Below are 10,933 nucleotides of genomic sequence, written 5' to 3'. Positions count from 1 at the left end.
GTGGTGTCAGTGGTGTGATATGGTTGGTGGATCGTTTTCCAAACTGTAGGCCATGAAACCTGAGGTTGACGTGTTTCGGCGGGGCTGCGTGGTGGAGACTTTCGGAGAAGGCGGTAGATGTCGTGGGTGGTCGTCTTCCTGGTCCTGGGTAGCTCGGAGCATATGTAGCTGTACTCCAAAAAGAAACGGCCGATACGTGACATCGGAGGTGGGATGTTCGCCAAAGACGTCGGTGGGCGTCTCGAAACAGGTGCGAGCTCGGTCGTCAACATTCCAGTAAAACTAGCATTTTGGCTTTTCCATAACCGGAGTATAGTATTGGTGTAAAATGCCGTAGTCCTGGCTCTCACATTAACCAGGTCGAGGCCACCATCCCGCTTCGGTAAGGTGAGAGCTTCATACTGGACTTTGAATATGTGTCCAGAACAAATGAAATAGCCGAAAGCCGCCTGTAATCTGGCCGCCATTGTCGCAGTGATGGGCAGAATCTGCGCTATATGGGGTATCCGGATTGCCAGATGGTTATTGACGAAGGTGACTCTCTGGCACATATTCAGCGGGCGTAGAATGTGATTTTGTATGTTGGCCCGGATGCGTTGCAGCAGCGCCCGATAATTGATCGCCGAGGTGCGGCGAATGTCTCGCGTGTACACCAACCCGAGACAGCGAAGAGTGTCCACCAGTTGAAATGGGACGGCGCTGTCTGCGGGAAGGCCACGACCGATCTTCATGGCGCATGATTTTGCCACGTTCATAGCGCTCCCTGCCCCTTCACTGTAACGGGTAATCCACTGCATTGCAGCTTGTACGTCGGCCGCTGAACGTACGACGAGGGCCAAGTTGTCCGCGTAAGCTCGGCAGCGGAACATATGATCCCGGAGTGGAATACCTGTCAAACGTCGGCGTAATCCGCAAATGAGTGGTTCCATCGCAATGGCATCAAGCACCGTCGACAAGGGGCAACCCTGCCGTACTGAGCGTTCAATCCGTATAGGTTCTGTAAGTCTGCCGTTGACGAGAAGTCTGGACGTTGCTCCACGAAGGAGCCGCATAACCACTTGCGTGAACGTCGGGGGAATTGCCATTCGGTTCATCACTGCGTTCAGGAATGCATGATTGACGCGGTCAAACGCTTGTTTGAAGTCGATGGAGATTAAAGCGCCTGGCAGCCTCGAGTGTGTTGCCACAGCGATCACATCTCGATATTCACTGAGGGCTGTCTGTATATTACGATCTCCGCCTAAAGATGTTTGTTCGTGGGAAACAATGTCTCGTAAGACATGTTTGAGTCGCACTGCTAGAAGGCGTGTGAAAATCTTGAAGTCGGAATTGAGTAACGTGATCGGCCGATAACTGTCGAGTCGTGTTCCTCCTGCGGGTTTCGGGAGTGGTACAAGTAAGCCTTCCATGAACATTGGTGGCGGGTTCGCCGCGCCGGACAAAAGTTCCCAGTACATGTCCCTCCATCGTGACATCATCAAATCTTGGAAGGTTCTGTAAAATTCGAGAGGTAAACCATCCGGGCCGGGAGATCGATTCAGAGACCCTTTAGCCACAGCGCCTTGGACGTCGTCGTTGGTCGCTTCAGAAGTCAGGAGGGTAGCCGCTGCTGCGTTTAGCGTACCAAGTGTCTCCTGGGTAACCTCAGCAATGGCTTCCGCACCGGCAGGTACCTCTTGATATAAAAGTCTATAGTGCGTTGTGAATGCATCCGCAATGGTAGCTTGCGAAGTCAGCCGGCGTCCATCAGGTAAGTGTAAAGTTGTCATTAAAGCCTGTCGGCGTCGACGAACATTTTGAATAATATGATGCATAGAAGGTTCTTCACCGTTAATCCTATCTTGGCTGCGTGCTCGTACAATAGCTCCCTCTAGACGACATCTGGTCAAGGTTAAAATCTTCGCCTTAATGCGTTGAGCTTCTTTTAGACGATCCGGGGATGGAGGTTGATCCATGAGTTCACGTAGAGCGCTATAGTAGAAATCAGTTGTATGGTGATTCCACCTGGCTTTGGCTCTGCCATAGTGTGTCAATGTGCGTCGGATGGCTGGTTTGGCGCACAGCAACCACCACTGCAGTGTGGTCTCGTAACGCGTAATTCGTTGAACACAGGTGTGCCACGTGTCGGTGACCTGTTGTCGACATTCAGGGTCCCGCAGTAGTGCTACATTGAGTTTCCAAGGTCCTGCACTGCGCCATATAGATTGTCGACGTAGGTTCATGGTACAGATGTAGATGTCATGATCCGAGAAGGCAGACGGCCAACGTTCCGCGTCGAGGAGAACTGATTTTAGAGCGTTAGAGATGTATATTCTGTCAAGTCGGCTGGCGGAGTGGCTCGTAATGTGTGTATACCCCGGGCGGTCGCCGTGTACCACTCGCCAAGTGTCGAGGAGACGAAGGCGGCGGCCGAGGAAGCGAAGTTCCGGACATGTGGTGAAATGGGGGTATTGGTCTGTGCGCTCGAGAACGCAGTTGAAATCTCCACCTACGATGAGATGATCGTATCGGCCGAGGAATAAAGGTGTGATATCTTCTGCGTAGAACTGGGAGCGATCCCTCCGTTTATCAGTGCCCGATGGGGCGTACAGATTAATGATTTTGAGTCCGTCAACTGTGATGGCCACCCCTCGCGCTGTTGGGAGGTATGCGACATCGGAAACTGCAATCCCTTCTCGGAGGAGGATGGCTGCGCCTGTGTGTTCCATAGCTGCAGGGGCGGCGTACGTCTCATATCCATAACACCCAGCCCAAGTTGCTGTCCTCAGTTCTTGTAACAGGGCGATGTCGATGTCCGCTGCTCTTAGCGTGTCACGGGGCAGTTGAAGTTTAGCGTGGGAGCCGATATTATTAGTATTGATAGTAGCTATTCGGTACGCCTGATGGGAGATTCGTGCTGCCGATAGGGTCGTAGCTGGTGAAGATTGTTGTGGTGGATGCTGGAAGTCCATAGAAGTCGCAGTGGTCGCCGTAGAAACTTCCCCCATTTTAGTGTTGGTCTAACGGAGGAACAGATCTCATTTCCGCATCAGATGGAGGTGGGAAATCCGTGTCATCCGCCCATGAAAAATGTCCGACAGGTTTGGCATCGGCGAGAGGTGGCAGCGCCGGTCGAGTCGGCTCAGTTGCGTCGGTGACAACAGGCGTGCTATGTTCCATGGCTTCAGGGCGCGGGGCTTGCGCACGCTCTCTGTTGGACGGTTCACCGTCTTCTGGATGACGCGTCTCCGTGGCAGAGGAGAAAGTGTTATCGTGTCCTCCGTCAGAGTGATGTGCCATCTCTTCGTCCTGCGGAGGGGGCTCAATGGTTGATTCTGATGTCTTGCGGCGTTTTTTTCGTCGTTTGGGCGACTTCTGCTTTCGGCAATGAGTTTCGGTGTCTGAGGAAGAAAGAGATTCACGTCGTTCGGGTACAAAAGCCGCGGGTGCTATGATGCGGTCGTCATTCCCCAGAACACTCTCACTGGCATCCTTGTGATCTTCTAGCGTGGGTGTGTCCGGCTGTTGGACATGTTCACGGGCGGCATCGTCGGTGTCAAGGTGCTGGGACGCCTCCGAGCGTATCGGACCAGAGAGATGCTCATGAACGGCGTCATGTGTGGGCTGGACGTGCAGTGTCGCCGCATAGGTGACTGGAAGGGTGGTCGTGGTTCTGTCGGTGTTCGTATCGTCGGGCCTTAGTTGTGTGATGCGGCGTTGCAGACATTTATTACAGACGTGGCCTTCTTTGCCACAACCGGAACATGTTCGAGGTTGTCCGTCGTAAATGACCACCGCGCGGCAGCCGCCGATAGAAATGTACGATGGAACGTGCCGTTTGAGATCTATTCGGACTTGTCTCACACCATTAAGCACCGGATACGTCGTAAACTGTGCCCATGTCTCGGCTAAGTGGCTCTGGACTTTTCCGAACGGGCTTAGCGCCGCGATGACTTCATCTTCTTTTACCTCGAAAGGCAGTTCGAATACACGGATCGTCCGAAGGCCAAATCCTGCATGGTCGACATCCACAGGCCCGACGTTTCCGTCGGAGTGCCGAAATTTTAGTCCATGTCGCGTCCTTTGAATAATCTCATTGCAGGCAGCGTCAGAAGACATCTTAACATAAACGACGCTGCTAATGATCGATAGGTGTATGCCGATGAGTTCGTCACGGGGGATCTTCACGTCTTCGCGTAGGAAGCGTTCGACGGCCAGTGCTTTGGGTCGTGCGTATTCATTTGAGAAGGTGAACTTCAGAGCGTTCTTCCTGTAAGAGTTGGCCATTAGAGCGTGGTCGACTGAGAATCGCTGTGACGACGATGTAAACAAAACACTCCGCGGGCGCAGAGGCGTGGACGGACGAGCGCGGTGCGCACTGCTGCCCTGCCGAACGCAGACAACCATCTGAGCTGCGCCCACTCCCGTTGACTAATGGTGCTACATACAGCCATATCAACGTCACAGACCCTTGCACTCCATTATTCCGCAGACAAACACTACTCTCTATAAATCAGTGAGGGTGTCTTTCAGGTTTCGTGCATTCTGTATCGAATCGTAGTTGGCCACAATGAAAGTGGCACGCATAACGTCGAAAATAGAGTTCGGACACCGCTCTGAGTAAGACGAACGTGTTGTCCACACTCTAGACTTCAATGACGTTCAGCCGTTATACCTAAGGCGGATCTGCACTCGATGACATCTCGATAACAGCCGGCCCCACACTTACATCTTGCTCTCCTTACGTCAGTATACATGATATTAGTCTGTGACGCTGGCTTTGCGACATCTTGCGTGCCTTTAGGTTAAACGCGACCAACACTTAAAATGCAATGACCACGAAAAACGGAGGCGCCGGGGCTTGAACCCTGGACCGTTCACATGCGAAGCGAACGCTTTACCAACTGACCTACGCCCCCATGCACGACCAAGCTGCGCTATGCTCCATTATTTGCCACTCTGATGTGCAAGGACACGATGGTTGGTTGCTTTGTAGCGGTGAAGGGACCAGAGTACAAAGGCGCGGACACGTTCATATACACAAGAGTTCCAAGTAGTTTCGATGCTCTGGTATTACGAATGCAAATTCCGTCTGTTTTTAACGTCTTAAATTGAAAGGGCGGTCACAAATTGGTCCGTTTCACTCCTTGTCGACAATCACACAGCACCTGATGTAACAAGCACATCTCGAGCCCCATTGTGCTCTCCATTGTTCATGCCAACTCAGTGCCTCGCTCTTTGCTACTGTGTAAAACTCTTGTCGTCTAACTGCAAAACACTGGGCCACAACAAGTTTCCGCTTCTCCATTGCTCTGATCATACTACGAAACGCTACCCAAACTTGGCAATCACACATGCAGACGATTTTTCCGACTTTACACGACGCTCACGCTAGTGACAACCTTATTTATAGTTCGACGTCGCGCCAAAGCGAATGAGCACATTTCGCCTACGGCTTAGGCCGCCCTCCTAGTGTGGTTGCTCGGTGTCTGCAGGCAGCGAGGGGCTGCAAGCTTCCTGTGTTCGTACCTATGTCACCTGTGCTTGCTTGTCAGAGACAGACTATCGCAAAACATACAACTCACTCCATGAATTGATTGCTACGGCATCTGTTATCAGCAGTCACAACTAGCAACACCAGTAGCAGCCGACTGCACGCAAAGAATGGGAATGTGCAGTGGGATTTAAATGAACTCGGGGCAAGGCAGATCTTTCCGACGTAGGCTTGAGAATCTTACGGGAACACTTGTACTGTTTCTAAATTAAGTGTAGCCGTGGGAGGAGGGTGCTTCCTGCGCACTAATAACAGCAATCTTGCCAGTTGTGGATGCTAATCATTCCCTTGTATCTTCCTAGACACATCTTCTGCCTGTGAATTATTCCACTTGCATGGCAAGGTGCGCTTGCTGTTGTGTTAAAAATTCTCAAGGCACTGGGTATCGATACCAGTGTCTCTCGTTTACCAAGTGAGCGATCTACCATCTGAACTACGCCCGCCCCCCCATTGGTAATGGTACTACATACAGCCATATAGACGACACAGACCCTTGCACTCCCATTATTCAGCAGACAAACACTACTCTCTATGTATCCGTGAGGGTGTCTTTCAGGTTTCGTGCATTCTGTATCGAATCGTAGTTGGCCACAATGAAAGTGGCACGCATAACGTCGAAAGTAGAGTTCGGACACCGCTCTGAGTAAGGCGAACGTGTTGTCCACACTCTAGATTTCAATGAGGTTAAGCCGCGATACCTAAGACGGATCTGCACTCGATGACATCTCGATAACAGCCGGCCCCACACTTACATCTTGCTCTCCTTACGTCAGTATACATCATATCAGTCTGTGACGCTGGCTTTGCGACATCTTGCGTGCCTTTAGATTAAACGCGACCAACACATAAAATGCAATGACCACAAAAAACTGAGGCGCCGGGGCTTGAACCCTGGACCTTTCACATTCGAAGCGAACGCTTTTCCAACTGACCTACGCCCCCATGCACGACCAAACTGCGCTATGCTCCATTCTTTGCCACTCTGATGTGCAAGGACACGATGGTTGGTTGGTTTGTAGCGGTGAAGGGACCAGAGTACAAAGGCGCGGACACGTTCATATACACAAGAGTTCCAAGTAGTTTCGATGCTCTGGTATTATAAATGCAAATTCCGTCTGTTTTTAACGTCTTAAGTTGAAAGGGCCGTTACAAATTGCTCCGTTATCACTCCTTGTCGACAATCACACAGCACCTGAGGTAACAAGCACATCTCGAGCCCCATTGTGCACTCCATTGTTCATTATAACTCAGTGCCTCGCTCTTCACTACTGAGTTCCACTCTTGTCGTCCAACTGCAAAACACTGGGCCGCAACAGGTTTCCGCGTCTCCATTGCACTGCGCATACTTCGAAACGCTCCCCAAACTTGGCACTCACCCATGCAGCCGACTTTACACGACACTCACGCAACGCTCACGCTAGTGACAGCATTATTTATAGTTCGACGTCGCGCCAAAGCGAATGAGCACATTTCGCCTACGGCTTCGGCCGCCCTCCTAGTGTGGCTGCTCGGTGTCTGCAGGCAGCGAGGGGCTGCAAGCTTCCTGTGTTCGCACCTATGTCACCTGTGCTTGCTTGTCAGAGACAGACTATCGCAAAACATACAAATCACTCCATGAATTGATTGCTACGGCATCTGTTATCGGCAGTCACAACTAGCAACACCAGTAGCAGCCGACTGCACCCAAAGAATAAGAATGTGCAGTGGGATTTAAATGAACTCGGGGCAAGGCAGATCTTTCCGACGTAGGCTTGAGAATCTTACGGCAACACTTGTACTGTTTCTACATTAAGTGTAGGCGTGGGAGGAGGGTGCTTCCTGCGCACTAATAACAGCACGCTTGCCAGTTGTGGATGCTAATCATTCCCTTCTATCTTCCTAGACACATCTTATGCCTGTGAATTATTCCACTTGCATGGCAAGGTGCGCTTGCTGTTGTGTTAAAAATACTCAAGGCACTGGGTATCGATCCCAGTATCTCTCGTTTACCAAGCGAGCGATGTACCATCTGACCTACGCCCGAACCCCCATTGGTAATGGTACTACATACAGCCATATAGACGACACAGACCGTTGCACTCCCATTACTCAGCAGACAAACACTACTCTCTATGTATCCGTGAGGGTGTCTTTCAGGTTTCGTGCATTCTGTATCGAATCGTAGTTGGCCACAATGAAAGTGGCACTCATAACGTCGAAAGTAGAGTTCGGACACCGCTCTGAGTATGGCGAACGAGTTCTCCTCTCTCTAGATTTCAATGAGGTTAAGCCGTGATACCTAAGACGGATCTGCACTCGATGACATCTCGATAACAGCCGGTCCCCACACTTACATCTTGCTCTCCTTACGTCTGTATACATCATATCAGTCTGTGACGCTGGCTTTGCGACATCTTGCGTGCCTTTAGGTTAAACGCGACCAACACTTACCATGCAACGACCACAAAAAATGGAGGCGCCGGGGCTTGAACACTAGACCTTTCACATGCGAAGCAAACGCCCTACCAACTGACCTACGCCCCCATGCACCACCAAGCTGCGCTATTCTCCATTCTTTGCCACTCTGATGTGCAAGGACACGATGGTTGGTTGGTTTGTAGCGGTGAAGGGACCAGAGTACAAAGGCGCGGACACGTTCATATACACAAGAGTTCCAAGTAGTTTCGATGCTCTGGCATTACAAATGCAAATTCCGTCTGTTTTTAACGTCTTAAATTGAAAGAGCCGTCACAAATTGCTCCGTTATCTCTCCTTGTCGACAATCACACAGCACCTGAGGTAACAAGCACATCTCGAGCCCCATTGTGCACTCCCTTGTTCATTCCAACTCAGTGCCTCGCTCTTTACTACTGTGTTCCACTCTTGTCGTCCAACTGCAAAACACTATGCCACAACAAGTTTCCACGTCTCCATTGCACTGCGCATACTACGAAACGCTCCCCAAACTTGGTACTCACCCACGCAGCCGACTTTCCACGACGGTCACGCAACGCTCACGCTAGTGACAGCATTATTTATAGTTCGAAGTCGCGCCAAAGCGAATGAGCACATTTCGCCTACGGCTTAGGCCGCCCTCCTAGTGTGGCTGCTCGGTGCCTGCAGGCAGCGAGGGGCTGCAACCTTCCTGTGTTCGCACCTATGTCACCTGTGCTTGCTTGTCAGAGACAGACTATCGCAAAACATACAACTCTCTCCATGAATTGATTGCTACGGCATCTGTTATCAGCAGTCACAACTAGCAACACCAGTAGCAGCCGACTGCACGCAAAGAATGGGAATGTGCAGTGGGATTTAAATGAACTCGGGGCGAGGCAGATCTTTCCGACGTAGGCTTGAGAATCTTACGGGAACACTTGTACTGTTTCTAAATTAAGTGTAGGCGTGGGAGGAGGGTGCTTAATGCTCACTAATAACTGCACGCTTGCCAGTTGTGGATGCTAATCATTCGCTTGTATCTTCCTAGACACATCTTATGCCTGTGAATTATTCCACTTGCATGGCAAGGTGCGCTTGCTGTTGTGTTAAAAATTCTGGAGGCACTGGGAATCGATCCCAGTACATCTCGTTTACCAAGCAAGCGCTCTACCATCAGAGCTACGCCCGCCTCCCCAGGAGTTATGGTACTACATACAGCCATATAGACGACACAGACCCATGCACCCCCATTATTCCGCAGACAAACACTACTATCTATGTATTCGTGAGGGTGCCTTTCTGGTTTCGTGCACTCTGTATCGAATCGTAGTTGGCCACAATGAATGTGGCACGCATAACGTCGAAAGTAGAGTTCGGACACCGCTCTGAGTAAGGCGAACGTGTTGTCCACTCTCTAGATTTCAATGAGGTTAAGCCGTGATACCTAAGACGGATCTGCACTCGATGACATCTCGATAACAGCCGCTCCCCACACTTACATCTTGCTCTCCTTACGTCAGTACACACCATATCAGTCTGTGACGTTGGCTTTGCGACATCTTGCGTGCCTTTAGGTTAACCGCGAACAACACTTACCATGCAATGACCACAAAAAATGGAGGCGCCGCGGCTTGAACCCTGGACCTTTCACATGCGAAGCGAACGCTCTACCAACTGAGCTACGACCCCATGCACGACCAAACTGCGCTATTCCCCATTCTTTGCGACTCTGATGTGCAAGGACACGATGGTTGGTTGGTGTGTAGCGGTGAAGCGACACGAGTACAAAGGCGCGGACACGTTCATATACACAAGAGTTCCAAGTAGTTTCTATGCTCTGGTATTACAAATGCAAATTCCGTCTGTTTTTAACGTCTTAAATTGAAAGAGCCGTCACAAATTGCTCCGTTTTCACTCCTTGTCGACAATCACACAGCACCTGAGGTAACAAGCACATCTCGAGCCCCATTGTGCACTCCATTGTTCACTCCAACTCAGTGCCTCGCTCTTTACTACTGTGTTCCACTCTTGTCGCCCAACTGCAAAACACTGGGCGACAACAAGTTTCCGCGTCTCCATTGCACTACGCATACTACGATAGGCTCCCCAAAGTTGGCACTTACCCATGCAGCCGACTTTTCCAACTTTACACGACACTCACGCTAGTGACAGCCATATTTATAGTTCGACGTCGCGTCAAAGCGAATGAGCTCATTTCGACTATGGCTTAGGCCGTCCTCCTAGTGTGGCTGCTCGGAGTCTGCAGGCAGCGAGGGGCTGCAAGCTTCCTGTGTTCGCACCTATGTCACCTGTGCTTGCTTGTCAGAGACAGACTGTCGCAAAACATACAACTCACTCCATGAATTGATTGCTACGGCATCTGTTATCAGCAGTCACAACTAGCAACACCAGTAGCAGCCGACTGCACGCAAAGAATAGGAATGTGCAGTGGGATTTAAATGAACTCGGGGCAAGGCAGATCTTTCCGACGTAGGCTTGAGAATCTTACGGGAACACTTGTACTGTATCTAAATTAAGTGTAGGCGTGGGAGGAGGGTGCTTCCTGCGCACTAATAACAGCACGCTTGCCAGTTGTGGATGCTAATCAATCGCTTGTATCTTCCTAGACACATCTGCTGGCTGTGAATTATTCCACTTGCATGGCAAGGTGCGCACGTAGGTGTGTTAAAAATTCTGGAGGTACTGGTTATCGATCCCAGTACCCCTCGCTTACCAAGCGAGTGCTATACCATCTGAGTTACGCCCGCCACCACGATGGGTAGTGGTGCTACATACAGCCATATAGACGACACAGACCCTTGCACTCCCATTATTCCGCAGACAAACACTACTCTCTATGTATCCGTTAGGGTGTCTTTCATGTTTCATGTATTCTGTATCGAATCGTAGTTGGCCACAATGAAAGTGGCACGTATGACGTCGAAAATAGAGTTCGGACACCGCTCTGAGTAAGACGAACGTGTT

At 50.7% G+C, this 10,933-nt stretch overlaps 2 non-coding genes across 2 annotated transcripts; both read right to left on the bottom strand.

Moving 5' to 3' along the window:
* Nucleotides 1–4,825: 4,825 nt before the first annotated feature.
* On the bottom strand, nucleotides 4,826–4,898 carry Trnaa-cgc (transfer RNA alanine (anticodon CGC)). Its single transcript has one exon. It is a non-coding gene; the product is annotated as a tRNA-Ala (tRNA).
* A 4,666-nt stretch (nucleotides 4,899–9,564) lies between these two features.
* Trnaa-cgc (transfer RNA alanine (anticodon CGC)) lies at nucleotides 9,565–9,637 on the bottom strand. The gene has a single exon. It is a non-coding gene; the product is annotated as a tRNA-Ala (tRNA).
* Nucleotides 9,638–10,933: the final 1,296 nt, after the last annotated feature.

The sequence above is a fragment of the Schistocerca gregaria genome, chromosome 10, assembly GCF_023897955.1.
Source record: "Schistocerca gregaria isolate iqSchGreg1 chromosome 10, iqSchGreg1.2, whole genome shotgun sequence".
In the NCBI taxonomy this organism is placed as follows: Eukaryota; Metazoa; Arthropoda; class Insecta; order Orthoptera; family Acrididae; genus Schistocerca; species Schistocerca gregaria.
This window is presented reverse-complemented; position numbering and strand designations above follow the sequence as displayed.